Source organism: Mauremys reevesii, linkage group 7 (assembly GCF_016161935.1).
Source record: "Mauremys reevesii isolate NIE-2019 linkage group 7, ASM1616193v1, whole genome shotgun sequence".
Lineage (NCBI taxonomy): Eukaryota > Metazoa > Chordata > Testudines > Geoemydidae > Mauremys > Mauremys reevesii.
Window position 1 is genome coordinate 68,137,889 of NC_052629.1, and position 14,911 is coordinate 68,152,799.

Consider the following 14,911-nt stretch of genomic DNA (forward strand, 5'->3'; position numbering starts at 1 on the left):
GCTACGGGAGCGCCCGATGCCGGCTCCCAGAACCCCGCAGGCCCAGCCGGCTCCGCCCCGCCCCCGGCCATGGCGGCGGAGGCGGGGCGGCGCGCTGACAGACAGCTGGGCTTCCCCGTGTAAACAGGAGCCGGGCAGGAGCGGAGAGTCCGGGTCACGCCGGCCGGCCGGAGCCGCACAGCCCTCGCAGGAGCAGCCGGCCGCCAGCCCCGGCCATGGGTAGCAGCAGCTGGAGGAGCCGGCCTGGGCCCAGTGCGGGGCAGCGAGGTAATCGCGGGTTTGGCTGCCGCCCCGCCCCGCCCCAGCCCCGGGGGCCCCAGGATACCCCCACAGCTCCATCCCGACGGGCAGGGCTGGGGCTGGTATCCCCCCGCCAAAGGGCAAGGGGTTTGGGGGCCATCACCTCCTCGGGGACCCGCACCGGGCCGAGGAGGGGTGTCCCCAGTGGTTCCGGGGAGCAAGTGACTGTATCCCCCCCGAGGGGGGGGGCAGGGGGTAGTACAGCACACAGGCACCATCAGAGGCGCCAGGGCGCCCCACTCCCAGTTCCCTGAAAGGGCCAGGGCGCCCCACCCCCGATTCCTCTAAGATGTTAGTGGATCCACCCATTCCCTAAAGAGTCAGGAAAGGTTCACGGGATCCCACCCCCCAATTCACTAAAAGGGCCAAGGGATCCCACCCCCAATTCCTAGGAAGGGACTGGGTATCCCTGTCCACCCCACAGGGTTGGAGAGGGGAAGGGGCTTGGGAACCTCTCCCCAAAGAGCTACGGATTTTCAAGTGGCATTGGCCCTTCCCTCATTTAGATGATTCACATCCCTTTCCCATAAGAGTGGTCTGACTGCTTGGGGGTGTTTCCCATTCATAGTAACAGTCAGTTTAAAGGGGTATCTATCCCTCCCAGTCTCGGTGATGTGACGGATGGGGGTGGGAGGGTGTATCACTCCACAGGTAACGTGCATATCACCTGAATCGTGGGGGGTGGGGAAGGTTACTGTTATCGGGGAGAGACTTGGAAGCAACAGGCAGCTCCAGGGAGGAGGGAGGCAGTCTTGTCCCCACTGTCAGCAGCCTATCCAAGAATGCATTTCCATCTCCTAACTCAGACGGAGCCAGGAAATACACTATTTACCAAATGAAGCCCATTTGACTCTTGATTGTTTTGGCTGCAAAGTTATTAATATTTTGATTATGATCCAACGTGGGCCCATATAAGATGCTCATCGTTTCTGCTGTTGAGCTGAATATGACACTAGTTGTAGCTTGTGCTTTATTTACAGCCTGAGTCTATGGGACAGCTTGCTTGCTATTAACTTTCACATCTTGGCATGTCAGCTCTCGGCTTGCTAAGGAAATAGTGAAATGATTCATGTGTAAGTATAATGGGAGATTATGGGGTCAAATTTTGTGCTGACTTATGCCCTGCATGACAGTCACATAGGGCCTAAGTCAGTGCAGAATCAGGCGCCAGGGCATAAGGACTTGTTTTTTATTTTTCTGACTTTCAATGGTTAATATAGAGGTTTATAATTCCTAGTATTTTGTTTCCATCAATACAAAAGTTCTGCTCGGAAAAATGTTGGTTTCATGTTTACAATATATTAGCTGTGCTAAGTTTACAAGTAAAAGGATCCCCCCCACACACACACTCATAACTGTGTTCCCTGCAAAATCATCCTCGCTATCTCAAGTTGAATGTTATCATTGAAGGTATAACTAATGACTGAATACAAACCAGGAGCAATCAGTTGGGTAGGAAGGTGTCATTTTTTACACAGTTGCTTTTCAGAGGAGAACCACATCTTGAATATTTGCATTAGCAGGAAATAAAGAACATAAATCTTGGATAAATTTTATTCAGTGTAAACTGACTGTAGAAACTTAGATTTCTAACAATTGATAAATACAATCATGATAATTTTTCATAATTTAGGAATTAGTTGCCAGATAGAAAGGACAACAAGAAAATTACATCAGTTGTCCTCAAATGCAACATTTCATCTTTTCTCTTTGTGGTGGATTTCAAGTGCAGGGAAAAAGTCAAAGGATTATTGACATTTACTGATTTTAAAATTGAGTCCTTTTAAGACTTAAATGTAGGATCGTTTGCAGTTTAGACATTGTATAACAGGTGTCTTAATTCTAAACTACCAAGGATAGTAAGTTTATATAACAAGACAACTGTATAATCACATAGGAGATAAGCCACATGGAGCTTGAGAGAGGAGGTGGAGAGTGAGATGTTGGAAGGAAGGGCTTAAAGGAGAGAGGAGAGAACTTGAATTCAGCCTTGGATATGACAGCAACGCTGCGTCCTGGAGCCAAGCATCAGCACTATGCAAGTAGTTAGTCTGGAAGGGTCTTGTGCAACTGGAAAGAGGTCTGGAGGAGTGCAAGGCTGACAATATCTGTGGCCTTGTCAACAGTAAGAATATTGACAAGAAAAGATTTTCCTGTGCAGGATACTAGTGCCTGAAAATAGAATCTAAGCTCTGAGAACTCATTGCACAGCTATACAAAGTCAAAGTTGTCCTTTTTGACACGGTTTCAACAATTAGTACTCAAAGGCTAGAAAATCTTCATGTTCCAAGACTACTTCTGCCAGGTATAGAAAGAGTGAAGTGTCTCTATGGGGGTTAAATTCGGTGGCTCTAATGGATTACTACATCCTAAATTTGTACCTGTGCTCTATGCAGATTTGCCAGGAAATACCAAGGGCTTTGCCATTATGGATGTAACTCTGAATGAGTAACTCCTCCACCATTCACGGATGAGGTATTGCATCCTCCCTCCCACTGCTAGTCCTATATGATAACATCTATTCTGGGCAACATGTCATGGTCTTGCCTCTGCCAGACTGCTTTCCTGATTGCTGTTTCGTGGCCTACAAAAGTGTCTGCCACTGGAGTGAGGCAGGTGATAAAGAGACTGCTAGTCATGGGAGAAAGAGAGGTAGGATGCTAGATCAGCATCCTGAATTAATCCCACCTGCCAAGGAAAAACTGCCTTCTGCATTTCCTAGAAACCTTATTAAAACCCTTAAGAGCTGGTTAGTCCTTAAAGTGATGGATAGTTTTAGCCAGTATCCTAAGTGTTAATGGAGAATTAACAGGATATGAATTATAGCCTTTAATCATTGGTACTGTGACCTGTAATGATGGGCACACACACAGGGAAGAACAGGAAACTGAAGTTAACTATTTTGTTGTTGTTGTTGTTGTTGCTATTACTTATTATTTGTATTCTCATAGTGTCTAGGAGCCCTACTCATGCACCAGGACCCCTTGTTCTGTAAAACACTGCTTCTAGCCTACCCTGTGTAGGTGAAAGTTTGCACTTCCATGTTGGTAAAAGCAGCAGAGTCTTGTGGCACCTTATAGACTAACAGACGTTTTGGAGCATGAGCTTTCGTGGGTGAATACCCACTTCGTCGGATGCATGTATTCACCCACGAAAGCTCATGCTCCAAAACGTCTGTTAGTCTTGTGGCACCTTATAGACTCTTCGCTGCTTTTACAGATACAAACTAACATGGCTACCCCTCTGATACATGTTGGTAAAGGTGCCCCCTGGTTCATAGCTTCTGGGAGCTGGTACTTATTGTGTCTGAAAGTTATGGTGACCAGATGTCCAGATTTTGTAGGGACAGTCCAGATATTTGGGCTTTTTCTTATATAGGCTCCTATTACCCCCACCCCCATCCCAATTTTTCACACTTGCTGTTTGGTCACCCTACTGAAAATGGAGCTGAAGGCCTTACTGCTGTTGGGATGCACATGGGAAGATATTTTCCTTTCTGCTGGCTTGACAGGTGGCTCATGCAGCAAGGCAGGCATACTACTGCCTCATTCTACATATCACAGCCAGAGATTTCCTGGTGTGGATATGTCACCTCCAGAGCACTGCTGCTCTGGAAAAGTCAATCGTTAGCCTTGACAGGAAGGGAGAAGAGTCCATGCAATAGGAGTTAGTTGCTGATATGGGACAACATAGGGAGGCTGGAGCCAGTTGCTCTTGACCCCAGCTAGAGTAATTAAATAATTTTATTGAATAACGCTTTGGACAGTGCTATGTTTTAAAAGGTTATATTCATCTCGTGAATCTGTAAGCCCATGGGGCCATGCTCGAACACAGCAAATACTTTACAATGTGCACGAGGAGCAATAGCCATTGTTCCTGCTTGCTTACCCTATTTTAGTGTTTATCAGGCTAATATACATAACAGACTGTACAATGGAGAAAACAGAGGAAACAATTAAAAGGAGGTTGGAAATAGCTTTTTTTCTTTTTTTTTCCCCTCCAAAGGTTTAGGCACTTAACTTCCATTGACTTTCATTGGGAGTTAGGTGTCTTTAACAGTCTTCACCTCTATTCCAGTAGAAAGGTTTTATGGCCTAGAGCCTTCTTAAGTAACAAAAAGGAAATATAGGATAAGGCATACAGAATCCTATGAAACAGCCTCATAAAAACCTGCCCTGTCTTCTTAAATGTGGTCTCTCTGTCCACAGAGACATCTTAACTGCTCATCCTCTTCTGAAACTCAGGGGTGGTCTACACGGGGGGAGGGGGGGGAGGGAAGAGGATTGATCTAAGTTACACGATTACAGCTACGTGAATGTAGCTGAAGTCGACATACTTAGAGCTACTTACCATGGTGTCTTCACTGCGGTGTGTCCTCCCTTCAATTCCACTTGCGCTTTTCATTAAGGTGGAGTACCAGAGTTGACGCTAGAGCGATCGGCGGTCGATTTATCACATCTATACTAGACATGATAAATCGACCCTTGCTGGATCAATGTAGACAAGCCTTCAGTGCCAAGAAAAATAGCTCAGCTCCTTTCTCATACTTCCTTTGGTTAGTTCCCCAAAATATGTAGATAATTCCATGTAAGGTGTTTATGAGAACCACCTCCCTCCAAACCTGCCTGTTGCCTTGTGGGTTTGTGTATTGAAGAATGTTTCATAACAGAGACCTTCTGTTCTAACCCAAAGTAATTACGGGTGTCTTGGTTTCACTGCTATTTCCTCCCACCTCTTTAATGGTTCTCCTATTTTCCTTAATGGCTCTGTTTATACTAAGGTCTGAGCCACATAAGATCTATTATTCTTTCCTGGTGACACCAGCTACAAGATAAGATGGGTCAGATAGAATTGTTATGAGTAATTTGCATTCAGATAGATCTGTGACTGTCCCACTTCTTTGTGGGATGGGATTTTTCTCAAATTTAGGCATGAGCCAAGTAAATGAGTCCTCTGCTCTAAAGCCTGGTCTACACTACGTGTTTAAACCGGTTTTAGGAGCGTAAAACCGATTTAACGCCACAACCGTCCACACTAGGAGGCACCTTATATCGATTTTAATGGCTCTTTAAACCGGTTTCTGTACTCCTCCCTAACGAGAGGAGTAGCGCTAGTATCGGTATTACCATATCGGATTAGGGTTAGTGTGGCCGCTGATCGACGGTATTGGCCTCCGGGCGGTATCCCACAGTGCACCACTGACCGCTCTGGACAGCAATCTGAACTCGGATGCAGTGGCCAGGTAGACAGGAAAAGCCCCGCGAACTTTTGAATATTTCCTGTTCGCCCAGCGTGGAGCTCCGATCAGCACGGGTGGTGATGCAGTTAAAAATCAAAATAAAGAAAGAGCTCCAGCATGGACGATGCGGACGTGATCGCTGTAAGGGCAGGCAAAACTGTTCTATCAGCGCTCCATTACAGAAGACGAAATTCAAAATCATTTTTTAAATATCTCCAGACAGATGCCATAGCAGGGACTCAGCGCACTGCTGCGTGGCAAGCGTAACGGAAAGCCAAAGAATCAAATGGACGCTCATGGACTGGAGGACTCAAGCTATCCCACAGTTCCTGCAGTCTCTGAAAAGCATTTGCATTCTTGGCTGAGCTCCAAATGCTTCTAGGGTCAAAAACAGTGTCCGCGGTGGGTCAGGGCATAGCTAGGCAATTTACGCACCCCCCCACCCACCCCCAGAAGTGAAAGGGAAAACAATCCTCTCTTGACTCTTTTACATGTCACCCTATCTTTACTGAATGCTGCAGATAGACGGGATGGTGCAGCACTCAACACCAACATCCTTGCTCCCCCCCCGCCATGGGTGGCTGATGGTACAATAAGACTGATACCCATCGTCATCATCAGCCTATTGGCACATGGGGCAGTGCAAAAGGACTGGTAACCATGCGTACTAGCATCCGTCAGGTCGATCAAGGGCGCCTGGCCCTAATTTTTCCTGGTAGATGGTGCAGTATGGCTGATATCCATCATCGTCATAGCAACAGGGGGCTGAGCTCCATCAGCCCCCACCCTTCATGTGTAAAGAAAAGATTCAAGTGCCCCTGAACTAGCAAAGGGATGCTGGGCTCCTCTCCTACACACTCCTTACTGTCCTGTCTGGACTATCATAGCAGCTGGAGGCTGCCTTCACTAACAAGTCACTGTGTCTTATTCCTGCATTCTTTATTACTTCATCACACAAGTGGGGGGACAATGCTACGGTAGCCCATGAAGGCTGGGGGAAGAATGAAATGAACAGGTGGGGTTGTTGCAGGAGCACCCCCTGTGAATAGCATACAGCTCATAATTTCTGCAGGATCTGACACAGAGCAGCTGTGCTCTCTGGTTCTCTGATACAGTGGTTCTCTAGTACACTTGCCCATATTCTAGGCAGGACTGATTCTATTTTTAGATACCAAAAAGGAGGGATTGATTCAGGGAGTAATTCCCAATTTTGGCTTTTGCGCCCCTGGCTAAGAGCAGCCAGGGGTACTTATGACAGCAGCAAATGGAACAGTGCAAAAGGACTGGTAGCCATGATCATCTTATTACCAATTTATGGATTGGTAGATGGTGCAGTATGGCTGATAACCATCTCTGCTGTCATGCAAAAGCAAAAGCATGCTGCTGTGTAGCGCTGCTGAATCGCCTCTGTCAGCGGCATCTAGTACACATACGGTGACAGTCACAAAAGGCAAAACAGGCTCCATGATTGCCATGCTATGGCATCTGCCAGAGCAATCCAGGGAAAAAAGGCGCGAAATGCTTGTCTGCCGTTGCTTTCCCAGAGGAAGGAGTGACTGACGACATTTACCCAGAACCACCCGCGACAATGATTTTTGCCCCATCAGGCACTGGGATCTCAACCCGGAAATGCCAAGGGGCGGGGGAGTATGGGAACTATGGGATAGCTACGGGATAGCTACCCACAGTGCAACGCTCCAGAAATCGACGCTAGCCTCGGACCATGGACGCACACCACCGATTTAATGTGTTTAGTGTGGCTGCGCGCACTTGATTTTATAAAATCTGTTTTACAAAACCGGTTTATGCAAATTCTGAATAGTCCCGTAGTGTAGACGTACCCTAAGCAATTCAGATTAACAATAGCTAATGGTAAACTTAAAAAAAAAGTTTTGGAAGTAATACAGACCCTCATGTTGGGGTATGAGCCAACTTGCATCTAGTGGGGAGGGGACTTTCCCTGGGAGCAGGTTATCCCATAACTGTCTAGTACTGCAGGACTTCGTCCTCTGAAGCAGCTAGTGCTAGTTGCTGCCAGAGACAGGATACTGGAGATGAACCCCTGGTCTGATCCAGTATGGTAATTATTCCTATAGAACAATTCTAATATTACATTAAAAATATGTACAAAACTCACTTATGGGTTTGTTGTGACACATGTTCTGTTGACCTAGAGTTGAGATTACTCAGCACCTCATAAGATTGGGCCCTTGCTTTGATAATGGGATGAAAGATGAATATACAGTCAAGGCATGTGACTGGAATCAGGAGACATTTGTTCTGTTCCTGGCTCTGTCACAGATTCTAGGCAAATCACTTAACCATTTTATGCCTTAATTTCCTCATGTGTGTAATAGAGATAGGGACAGAAAGTTGCAAAGTTAAATTTTAATGTTTGTAAGGTGCTTTGAGATGCTCAGATGGAATACACTACAAGAGTGCACAGTAGTATTAGTACTTTGAGTTAGTAAGAACAACAGAAACCCTTATTTTTGTAAAAAAAATTAAAAATCTGTCTGGCTAGTAGCCTAAAAAGCAAATCACGGACCCTGTTGAAATGCAGTGTCATACAAAATGTTACTGCAATGACAATTACTGTAAAGGAAGTGCTATCTTCTGCAAAGTGAATTGACTCAGTGTGCTGACCTGTGGCAGCATGACGACACACTACTGATGGGATTTCAGTTGTGATTATAAAAAGAAAAGAAAAAGTCTTGAGAAAGGATAGATGGAGAGAAGACAGTTTTATGGGAGAACCAAAGGGCCAAGAGACAAAGGAGGAGGGAAGTAATTAAACCTCATTCCAACTCACTTTTTCCTCTAACTTTTCAGTCTGGCAACTAGTCAAGCCTCTGCATGTTCGCCTCCAGCTTGCTGGAAAAGAAGGCAAGAATGGCTCTATATCTGTCTCCTTGAAACCCTCTCTATCAGCCCTGTACAACTTACTGGTTCCCTGGACACCTGGGCTTTTCATATGAAAGCCAGGTAACATAACTCTTTGCCCCCACTCAAATGGGTTCTTCTCCTCTATTTACCCCAATATTTGCATGCTTGTGTTTTATATATTGTGACAGCAGCTTCTGCCATAGCATCTGACTGCCTCACCATACATTGTTTACAACAAGCCTACAAAGCATCAAGTCATTCTTATTTTATTTATTTAGATTTATAAAAATGCTAAAAGGGGGCCCAATCCATATGTCAAGGATGCATAGAGCATATCTTAAATAAAAAAGAATGAATGTGGGGCATCATTAGCATAGTGATGACATTTGCCCCTGCCCCCAAAAACATGCCAACCTCCCCCCCATTTTATTTTTAAAAGCATTTCAGTTCCTTTTTGAAGTGCAGTCGTGCACTGTGTTATGAAAAGTGTTTGTGTACAAATGGTAGCCTCTTACTCAATGCATCTGCTTCCTCTGTGTGTTGTAGGTCAGATCTGCTGACTTTGGTGACCAAAATAAGTTGTTACCATGACTGACTCTTGTAGTCATTAGTCCTGATTAGCCAACACAGGTATGGGAGAGGGAGCTGAATTCTATTCCCATCAGCAGGGCTGTTTGCTAAGGCCTGGTCTGCACTTAAAAATTAGATTGACCTAGCTATGCCATTTGAGGCTGTGACCATTTCATGCCATGAGTGCCATGGTTAGGTTGATTTAACTCCCGGTGTAGATGCAACTAGATCGAAGGAAGAAATCTTTTGTTGACCTAATTACTGCCTCTCAAACTACATTGATGGAAAAGCCCCTTTGCTTGCTATAGGAAAGCAGTGGCACAGCTGCACTACTGTAGCTGTGCTGCTGTAGCAACTGTAGTAATGTAGACATAAAAGTTTCAGTCATGGCAGACAATGAGGGTTGCACAGATGTCACTGAGAACAGAATTTGCTCTGCAGTGCACCAGTAGGTTTTGAGCAGCTGATGTCAGGTTAACTTTCAGGGTGGAATTTCAGCTGTTGAGTGACTTTGAGTCATATTAGCAGGAATAAGCAAAACTCAAGAGAAAATCAGACTCCAAGTGTGTCAACTTACACTTCCTGTTCGCTAACCGTTTAATGGGAGACAGGGCAGGGGGGATTCAATTCAGTATATTGGCACTACTGCCAGTGATGAGAGAGATCCTTTTCCTCTTACACAGTTATTTACAGCAAAGAACCTTTATTTTACTTAAATTTTTCATCACCACTTAAGGAGACAAGACAGTCAGTGAAAAAGCCTCCTTCAAACTGAAACCAGTCCTGTAGCAAGCTGAGGGAGTTCCTAGGAGGACTATTTATATCTGCTTTCACTGTCACTGGTTCCTTGGGTCACTCAGGACAGAGGAATAATCTCTTTGATCTCTCTATTTCTAGTTGTAAAAGCACAGCGTGTTATTGAGGGTGAATCAGCGTGAGGCCAGTCTGTCCCCTGTAATAATCCCTTGTAACTACAAAATCATCAGTCACAAGGGTAAGGTGAATAGAAAGATGTAAATGTAGTACTGTGTTCTAATACTCTTATCTGAAGAAAGATGGACGGAAATAAGCAGGTGCGTTTCAGTACAGGGGTTCTGAAATATTTTCATAGCTTGGGCCTCTCTGTAGTTTGGAGGTTGTTCTGATGTCTCCTCTCCTCCCATTTACAATGGCATAACAGCCTTATTGGCCTTGTTCACCAGCCGTGCTCCATCTGTCCCCTGTGAACCATCTGTCTTTGAAACATACTTTTGGCTATTTGGAGAGTAAATGCTGGGCTAGGTAGAAAGACAGTTGGCAGTGCTTTTTCAGTAAAGGAAAGCAAAAGTCTTTAATAAAAGCAGTACAGCAAAAATGGCATCAGGTAATAATTTACCTGGGGTGCAAACTGACTTTGAAAAATGGATGTATTAAGTAGCTAGTCTTTTTCCTTGGAATGCCAATGCCGTTTGGAAACCCACCAGCTGTTTGACTTGTTGTATGACTTTGTTTGGAAGCCTGGCCTTCCAGGACATATAACTAGTTTCCCCTGCAGCTTTGTATCAAAATATGACTGCTTTCCTCGGGGCTTGCATGGTGAAGACGCAGCTACTGAATGAGGGCAGGTTCTGTGTGAAGATGAGCAACATTTACCAAACATGAGCAGGGAAATACTTTGAATATCTAGGATGTTATAAGGACGTAGCAATCTGTTGTGGAATAGCGTTTTCTTGTTCCAAGTTATATATACACATGTGCAGAGCTAAATCCACTCAGCTTGCAAAAATTGTTGCTTAGCTCTAAAAGGGGAGGAATGATGGTTCCTTAGTGGCTAAAACATTGGGCTGGGAGACAGGAGATCTAGGTTTTATTCCAGTGGTTCTCAAACTTTTGTACTGGTGACCCCTTTCACATAGCAAGCCTCTGAGTGTGACACCCCCCCCCCTTATAAATTAAAAAAAACATTTAAATATATTTAACACCATTGTAAATGCTGGAGGCGAAGCAGGGTTTGGGGTGGAGGCTGACAGCTCGCAACCCCCCATGTAATAACCTCGTGACCCCCTGAGGGGTTCCAATCCCCAGTTTGAGAACCCCAATTTATTCCAAGATATATCACAGACTCATTGGACAAATTTCAGAGTAGCAGCCGTGTTAGTCTTTATCCACAAAAAGAACAGGAGTACTTGGCACCTTGGAGACTAACAAATTTATTTGAGCGTAAGCTTTTGTGGGCTACAGCCCACTTCATCGGATGCATGCAGTGGAAAATACACATGGCCTCTCTGCCATGTACATTGGCCAAACCGGACAGTCTCTACATAAAAGCATAAATGGACATAAATCAGACGTCAAGAATTATAACATTCAAAAAACAGTTCAGCCTCCCTGGCCACTTGATTACAGACCTAAAAGTCGCAATATTACAACAAAAAACCTTCAAAAACAGACTCCAAGGAGAGACTGCTGAATTGGAATTAATTTGCAAATTGGACGCCATTAAATTAGGCTTGACTAAAGACTGGGAGTGGATGGGCCATTACACAAAGTAAAACTTTTTCCCCATGCTTATCTTTCCCCCACCTACAGTTCCTTATATCTCCTTGTCAAGTGCTGGAAATGGGCCATTTTCATTATCACTAAAAACAGTTCTTTCTCTCCTGCTGACAACAGCTCACCTTAACTGATCACTCTCCTTACAGTGTGTATGGTAACACCCATTGTTTCATGTTCTCTGTGTATATATATATCTTCCTACTGTATTTTCCACTGCATGCATCTGATGAAGTGGGCTGTAGCCCACGAAAGCTTGTGCTCAAATAAATTTGTTAGCCTCTAAGGTGCCACAAGTACTCCTGTTCTTTTCACAGGACAAAGTCATTTAACCTCTCTTTGCCCACAACCCAGACAATAGCAGCCTTCCAAGGGTGTTGATTTTGACTGTAAACTACTCTGAGATCCTTTACTAGACGGCACAATAGATAGGCAAAAAGTGGTAATCGGGATAGTACAGTTTTAAAAAAGTTGTTTAACTAGAAGGAAATAGAATGAAGTAGGTAAATTTTACATTAGTCTTTTCATTAGGTCAGCTCAGTCCTAACAGCTATTAAAAAAGCAGCTTATGTGGTTTGAACACAGTGGGTAAAAATATCTGGTGCTCCCAGCATAACAAAACCAAAGCCAATGTGGGATAAACTTTCAACCTTCTAACTGCATTAGTATTCTTATGCAGTGTGTTAACACTGTAGTGCAGTGAAAGATCTTGTTTCTTTTCATGCCTCAGAGCTTTTTATAATTGTCTTCTAGCAGCTCTTATGGATTTATTTTATTACAAATGATCTGAAGATGATGGTGACATAGCATTAGTTTGTGTTATTCATTACATGTCGAGAGGTAACTGGGTGATAATCCACATGAGACCCATGTAGTTATGACTGTCTGTTAAAGCACAGTAAAAATGTCCATCAACCTTCTTCCAAATTAAATAAAATAATATAACAGATCCGTGAAGTTATAGCTGCTTCTCGTTAAATTAAGGGTCAGAGAAATTAATGAAAAGATGGACTATGTTCTGAGTTGTTCACATGCTGGATCAATTTAATTCCTGGTGTAATTCCACAGGCTTCCACTTCCCTCTTTGTCAGCATCTATCAGACCTACCTGTGGTCCCTCCTCTTTTCTCCCTGCCTGTTGCTGGTTGACTTGATTGGTTTGTGTGAGTTCTGCTACCTTCTCTTGACCACAGACAATCTTAAGTAATTCTGCAGCTACTCACAACTGTTAGCACCTCGCAGCCTTTAATGTATTTATCCTCACAATACACATGTGAGTTGGGAAGTGCCCTCCTACAATCTCCATTTTATAGATGGGGACCTGAGGCATGCAGAGACTGAGGGTGGGCTCTACAAATATATGTAGGTGCCTAAGTCCTGTTTTTAGGTGCCATTGTGACCCACAAAACTCTCTCTCAGCTGCTGCCTAACCTGTGGGCGTCTACACTTGCTCAACGCCTATATTTTTGCATTGAAAGTTCTGTAGGGGCCCATGTTTTTGTCTCTGGGCATGTTCACTACTGCCTCACTCTAGGCGCTTGAGTGCCTATCTCCCACCTAAGCCCTGGGGTGACCCAGGAAGTGGGGGGAAGACAGGCAAAGCTGCATGTGGGGCCTGATCCAGTAGGCATGCTTAGAGACCACTTCACTCCACAAAGCCATTAGCCCAGGGGTTAGGGTACTAACGCAGGATGTGGGAGACCACAGGTTCAAGTTCCCCCATCTGCCTGATGTGGAGAAGAGATCTGAATAGGGATCTGCCACCTGTTAGGTGAGTGCTCTAACCGCTGGGCTGTGGGATATTCTGATGTGGGGCTCCCTCAGTCTCTCCTGTTGAAGTTGTTCTACTTAATGTTGTTCAATTATTTAATTAAACTGGGCAGAGAAAGAGTTAAAATCTCTCTATAGCCCAGTGGTTAGGGCACACACCTGGAAGGTGGCAATTCCTGTTCAGATCTCTTCTCCTTATCAGGGTCCCCCACATCCTGGGGGAGTATCCTAACCATTGGGCTAAAGTTATAAAGAAGGGCAGCATCTTCATCTTCCTCCCCCTCTTCCCTCTTTCCTGGGGCTGTTTTGTGGAGTTAAGTGGCCTCTGAGCATGCCTGCCAGATCGGGCCCCACATGTGACTTAGGCGGAGGAGCGCCTGTCATCCCCCAGTTTGGGGATCACTAGCGGAGATAGGCACCTCCCTGCAGCCTGGACTTAGGTGCCTATCTCCAAGAGGTTCTGGAGTGGTAGCCGTGTTAGTCTGTATCAGCAAAAAGAACGAGGAGTACTTGTGGCACCTTAGAGACTAACAAATTTATTTGGGCGAGAGGGAAAGGGTTTGCCATGCACCCCTCTTGTTGGCATCTCCCATTGGTTAGCTGACCTGGTTCCCCACCTAGTGTGCTGACTTCTGTGGATCGCGTTCTAGGGTGTTTGTCTCTCCCCATTCATTGTATAGGAACCTCAGTGCCTAACTCAGGCTTTGTGGATCCCAGTGTTGTTCCTGTGATTTTTTTTTCCCCCTAGGCACCTAAAAGTTAGGCTTTGCAATACTCAGCGTCACAATGCCTAAGTGCCTTCGACAAGATCTCACCAAAAGTCTTTTGCAGAGCAGGGAGCTGGATCCTGGTCTCCTGAGTACCAGGCTAGCATCCTACCATTCCTCTTGACCTGTCTTCCCCTGTGCGGTTGTTCCAGATCTGACTGTCCTTCCAACATACTAGAGAGACAAAGTGGGTGAGGTAATATCTTTTTGGGGGGCCAATTTCTGTTGGTGAAAGAGACAGGCTTTCAAGCGTACACAGAGCTCTTCTTCAGGTTCTGCTTCTTCTGACATACTGTCGGCTCATTGCCAACACAAGATCAAACAGGCAAAGGTATTTCTCCCAAATTCCCGTGGATAGAACCTGGCAAATAGTGCAGTAATTAAGAGCTGCATTATTTTTGCAAATTTTCCAAACAAATTTGGTTCACCTGTGTTTCTTTGTTGCAGAAAGTCACAGAAAGTGATTGTTACCAAACCTAAAGATCAAGAACATTATTGGTCACAGAAATTATTCAAAATAAAGAATAAATTAGAGAAAAATGGAATCTCTTCTTAGACAATTTGTGAATAGAAAGAGGCAAACTTCAGCTAATAACATTTCTGTTCCTACAGCCCTTGTAAGATATGGCCTATGCTAGTTGATATATGCTTTGTTAGGTGAGTGGGGAGAGAGCCCGGCTCTTATGCACCTTAGGAGCTCTAACAAATTTATTTGAGCGTAAGCTTTCGTGGGCTACAGCCCACTTCATTAGATGCATGCAGTGGAAAATACAGTAGGAAGATGTATACACACGCACAGAGAACATGAAACAATGGGTGTTACCATACACACTCTAATGAGAGTGGTC

General features: G+C 44.8%; 1 protein-coding gene across 2 annotated transcripts in view; it reads left to right on the forward strand.

Annotated features, from left to right (window-relative positions):
* The first annotated feature begins 87 nt into the window (after positions 1–87).
* The window catches only part of MARCHF8 (membrane associated ring-CH-type finger 8), a 177,292-nt gene continuing 162,468 nt past the window's right edge, over positions 88–14,911 (forward strand). The window contains exon 1 of one of the 2 annotated variants that reach the window (XM_039481512.1): positions 88–267. The gene's annotated coding sequence lies outside the window, so the exon portion shown is untranslated. The remainder of the gene's footprint in view (positions 268–14,911) is intronic. The other variant, XM_039481514.1, reaches the window with a different exon arrangement.